At 46.6% G+C, this 5,662-nt stretch overlaps 2 pseudogenes; one reads left to right on the plus strand and one right to left on the minus strand.

Moving 5' to 3' along the window:
* LOC111819009 (uncharacterized) overlaps nt 1–1,717 on the plus strand; it is a 6,932-nt pseudogene extending 5,215 nt beyond the window's left edge.
* Nucleotides 1,718–1,858: 141 nt separating this feature from the next.
* The window catches only part of LOC111819010 (uncharacterized), a 13,977-nt pseudogene continuing 10,173 nt past the window's right edge, over nt 1,859–5,662 (minus strand).

Consider the following 5,662-nt stretch of genomic DNA (forward strand, 5'->3'; position numbering starts at 1 on the left):
CCTCCATTCATCTCCATCCCTCCATCTCCCCTCCATTCATCTCCCTCCACCCATCTCCCTCCATCCATCTCCCCTCCACCCATCTCCCTCCATCCGTCTCCCTCCATCCATCTTCCTCCACTCATCTCCCCTCCACCCATCTCCCTCCATCCATCTCCCCTCCATCCATCTGCCCTCCATCCGTCTCCCTCCATTCATCTCCCCTCCACACATCTCCCTCCATTCGTCTCCCCTCCACACATCTCCCTCCATCCGTCTCCCTCCATCCATCTCCCTCCATCCATCTCCCCTCCATCCATCTCTGCTACACCCATCTTCCCTCATCCATTTACCTCCATCCATCTCCCTCCACCTATTTCCCTCTGTGATCGTTAGGGTTGTGTGTCAACTGGGCTGGGACATGATTTTCAGTGGTTTGGCAGTTATGATGTAGTTTGGCAGTCATATGATGGTGTGATTGCTTCCATGATGAAATTTGATGTAATGTGATCATCTTCATGATGGGATCTGCTGTGCGCAGCCAGTAAGTAGAAAGTGCCTTTCCTTGGGCCTGTGGCCTGCATTGAATATAAGTGGACATTCTGACAAGGCTTGTGGGCTTTTGCTCGCTCTGGATCCTGCAGCTGGCTCCTGTTCATCTGACGTCCGGTTCTTGGGACTTGAGGTAGCAGCTTACCTGCCATCTTGCCTGCCGACCTTGGGATTTATCAATCTTCACAGCCCATGAGCCAGAGCCCTGTTCTCTGACATGCTGCTCTTGGGTTCGCCAGTCCCTGCAGCTGTGTGAATCAGGACAAGCATCCATCCTGACCCACGGACTTGGGATGTTCCAACCTCTACAACTGCAAGAGCCACTTCCTTGATATAAATCTCTCTCTATATATTTATACTCCCATCTCCCTCGCTTCTTCTCCCTCCATTCACCTCCCCCACCTTGGGGGTCACTTCCTCTGCCCTTAGACAGCTCTGAGTTACCCTCTGTCATGTTCCCTTCATGCTGTCTGGTCACTGTGGACTCTCAACTTTCTTTTCTCTCTACAGGTGTGTCATGCGTCTTATGGACTAAGATTAACACGGGGTCTGTGCACAGTGGAGGAGTCCCCGGGTGGCACAAATGGTTAGGTGCTCAACGACGAGCTGAAAGGTTGGCAGTTCAAACCCACCCAGAGATGCCTTGGAAGACAGGCCTGGTGATCTGCTTCCAAAAGATCACAGCCTTGGAAACCCTATGGGGCAGTTGTACTCTGCATTCTTGGGGTTGCCATGAGTCAGAATTGACTCGACAACAACCACCACCATCAATAGCATGCAGTAGGTCTATCTCAGTGTCTGAATGAATAAGAAAGTGAACGAAGCAAGAAATTTGGGAGAAGGACAATGACCAGAGTGTAGCCAAAGATGGTGGATTTTATTTACTAGACACAAGCTGGGAAAAATACACCATGAGAATGTGTCTTGTGCAGAGAGAATGTGTTTATTTAAAGAGTTCATGATGCCCAGTTTGGCCATAAGGTACAAGGAGACAAGAAAGCAGGTGTCGGGGCTGGTGCTGGGAGGGACTACAGACCTGGGGACGGCCCAGGAGCCCCTGGTGGGGAAGAGTCCTGAGGACTCAGGCTTGGGACTCTACAGAGGCTGTGATGTTGAGGACGGAGTGAGGAGCCTGAAGCCCCACCTGCAGGGTGGTGATGGGAGTGGGGACAGGACACCCCACTGAAGGATGATGGACATGATGTGAGCCCCTCTGCAGCCAGACTACTGAATCCCCAGCTCTGGTGACTGCGAACAGAATATTCTGGAGGATTTGATGATATTAGGCCTATGCTTCAGGGCTATGGAAAGCAGCCTGGAACATACGCTAAGAAATCTGAAACTGCGAGTTACCTGGGTCTGTGGCCAGAGCCTCAGATCTTGCACTGGCAGCAAACGGGGACACAGCAGCTGGACTGGCAGTAGGATTGTCCACAGCCTGAAGAGCAGCAGCTGGGCTTGCAGCAGCTAGACTGGCAACAGCTGGGTTTGCAGCAAGTGGACTGGCAACAGCTGAACTGGGAGCAGCCACAGGAACCACAGCCACCACATGGGCCACAGTCCCCTTTACAGCCCCCACAGGGGCCACAGCCCCCCTTGCGGCCCCCACGAGCCACAACTGGAGCAGGGACGGGCTTGCATACAGCAGCACACGGACTTGCAGCAGCAAACGGGCACACAGCAGCTGGAGCCGCAGCCCCCACAGCCCCTGCAGCTGGAACTGCAGCCCCTACAACCTCCAGAACAGCCACAGCAGCCCATGATTCTAGTGAGTTGAGGATGGGTTTGGTTAGAGGAACAGGTTTGCAGGAAAAGGTGTTGTGAGGAGTGTCCTGTGCCCCTGGCCTTGTATCCCTGCCCAGATTCCTCCGACCACACGGTGCCTCTGTCATGACCCTGTACGGTACTTCCAGAACATGTGTTTATGTTTGCAGGACACTGCCAGGTTCTCACTGGCCCACCCAACACTCACTTTCTTAGGTTTCCAAATTTGGCCACTTCCCCGTTGGAGTGGGACCCTATGATTAACCTGGTCACCTGCCCTCTCCATTTCCCTGATGTGACAGGCAGAGGACAGGTTATTCACAAGCTCACTCACCACCTCCCAAAAAATACCTTCCCTTGAATGGGCACCATCTTTTGAAAATACGATTAATATTGTTGTAGTTAGGTGCCATCGAGGTGACTCTGACTCATAGCGACCCTGTGTACAACAGAACAAAACACTGCCCTGTCCTGCGCCATCCTCTTGATTGTTGTGCTTGAGCCCATTGTTGCAGCCACTGTGTCAATCCATCTCCTTGAGGGTCTTCCTGTCTTTTGCTGACCCTCTACTTTGCCAAGCATGATGTCCTTCTCCAGGGACTGATCCCTCCTGATAACATGTCCAAAGTAGCTGAGATGAAGTCTTGCCATCCTTGCTTCTGAGGAGCCATCCTGTATGTACTTCTTCCAAGACAGATTTTTGTTCATTCTTCTGGCAGTCCATGGAATATTCAATATTCTTCACCAACACCATAATTCAAAGGCATCAATTCTTCTTTGGTCTTCCTTATTCATTGTCCAGCTTTCACATGCATATGAGGTGATTGAAAACACCATGGCTTGGGTCAGATGTACCTTAGTCCTCAAAGTGATAGCTTTGCTTTTTAGCACTTTAAAGAGATCTTTTGCAATGCATCGTTTGATTTCCTGACTGCTGCTTCCATGGGTGTTGATTGTGGATCCAGGTAAAATGAAATCCTTGACAACTTTAATATTTTCTCCATTTATCATGATGTTGCTTATTGGTCCAGTTGTGAGGATTTTTGTTTTCTTTATTTTACGTTTATATTTTTATATTACTTTTGATGCTTAAAATACAAGATGATTGTAGAAAAAAAGAAACCCAGACATACAAGGAAAGAACTTCAAATAGTCATAATCCTACCACACGATGGTAATTGTGTCTAATATTGGGATGGATTTCTCCCCATCTTGCCCACACCTGTACAGCTATGTTTCCTTTGAAATGATGATCTCTGGGTAAAAGTTTTGTATATTGAGCTTTTACCCATGCTATTAAAGAAGCTTGATTTTTTTCAAAGATTTTGTAACCTCGTATTACCTTAACACAGGGATACTTTTTAGTTAATTTCACCTTTCATCTCCTTGGGGAGATCAGATTGTTCATGACTGCTGCTGCTGTATATACAGCTGACAATAGTGAGCATTATCATTTAGTTTTTAAATCTTTGTCAATTTCATAGAGAAAAAGAATATCGTTTATTGTTTTAATTTCTTTAATATTCAGTTTTTTAAAACTTTAATAATTAAAGTTACAGTTTAAAATCAGGAAAGGTGTGCATCAGGGTTGTATCCTTTCACCATACTTATTCAATCTGTATGCTGAGCATACTGTGTGGATCAAATAAATTATAGATAACTTTGCAAAGGATGGGACTTCCGGAACACTTAACTGTGCTCATAAGAAACCTGTACATAGCTCAAGAGGCAGTTGTTCAAACAGAACAAGGGGATACTGAGTGGTTTAAAATCAGGAAAGGTGTGCGTCAGGGTTGTATCCTTTCACCATACCTGTTCAATCTGTATGCTGAGCAAATACTCCAAGAAGCTGGACTATATGAAGAAGAATGTGGCGTCAGGATTGGAGGAAGTTTCATTAACAACCTGCTTTATGCAGATGATACAACCTTGTTTGCTGAAAGTGAAGAGGACATGCAGCACTTACTGATGAAGATCAAAGACCACAGCCTTCAGTACGCATTACACCTCAACATAAAGAAAACAGAAATCCTCCCACCTGGACCAATAAGTAACATCATAAAAAACGGGGAGAAAAGATTGAAGTTGTCAAGGATTTCATTTTACTTGGATCCACGGCCAACACCCATAGAAGCAGCAGTCAAGAAATCAAGACGCATTGCATTGGACAAATCTGCTGCAAAAGGCCCCTTTAAAGTGTTGAAAAGCAAAGACGTCACCTTGAAGACTATGATGATATGCCTGTCCCAAGCCATGATGTTTTCAATCACCTCATATGCGTGTGAAAGCTGGCCAAGGAATAAGGAAGACCAAAGAAGAATTGATGCCTTTGAATTATGGTGTTGGTGAAGAATATTGAGTATACCTTGGAAAGAAGGGGAGGAAGGAGGAAAGGAGGGAGAAAACCAAAGCAAACAACACTCCAAATGACAACATAATACAGAAAGCAACAGTAAACTTCCTACAAATGGTTTGAACTATGTAAGTGTTTCCAAGGTGTAAACATTTACAGCAGCAGACTGCTACACCTTTCTCCCAAGGAGTGGCTGGTGGGTTCGAACTGCTGACCTTTCAGTTAGCAGCCAAGAGCTTAACCACTGCATTGCCAGGACTCCCAGTATACATGTGTACGTCCTTGAAAAATATATAGTGTAGGTGTGTAGCTTTTTATTTTCATCAACACACAGATTGTGTTACAAGCTTTATTTTGTTTCTTACTTCCTCCTGCTGAGCACTTGTAAAACTGAAGCCATATGTCCTTATATAAGCCCAGTCCATTTTCTTCTCTCTGATACACAGTTTTCTAGCATAAGCATGTACGGCAATTGACTTATCTGTTCCCTAGTTGTGAACACCATTTGTGCTCCCAGCCTCCAGTGCAGCTATTTCTCTGGGGGTGCATACCATAGTTGTCACATCTGTAAAAGGGGCTTAGTCTTGTGGTATTTCTGTTACGGCAAGCCTAGGTAAGTAAGAAGGGGTGGGAACCGAGTAGGTCAGGTGAAGGGATGGACTAGGGCAGATTTTGGTGGTGCTGGAAGCTAGGCCACTGCTATTTCAAATACAGGCAGGATCACCCAGGGTGGGCAGGTTTCAGTGGAGCTTCCAGACTAAGACTGACTAGGAAGAAAGGCCTGGTGATCTGCTTCTGAAAACTAGCCAATGAAAACGTTATGGATCACAACAGAACATTGTCTGACTCACTTGCTTTGGGCATGTCATTGAAAGGGATCAATCGTAGGAGGAGAGCATCATGCTTGGCAAAGTAGAGGGCCAGTTGAGGGTGAAGGAGATCCTTGTTGAGATGGAGGAGGACATCATGTTTGGTGAAGTAGGACCATGGAGGGTGTGGGAGACCCTTGTTGAG

The sequence above is a fragment of the Trichechus manatus genome, unplaced genomic scaffold (genome assembly GCF_000243295.1).
Source record: "Trichechus manatus latirostris isolate Lorelei unplaced genomic scaffold, TriManLat1.0 scaffold00244, whole genome shotgun sequence".
Taxonomy (NCBI): domain Eukaryota; kingdom Metazoa; phylum Chordata; class Mammalia; order Sirenia; family Trichechidae; genus Trichechus; species Trichechus manatus.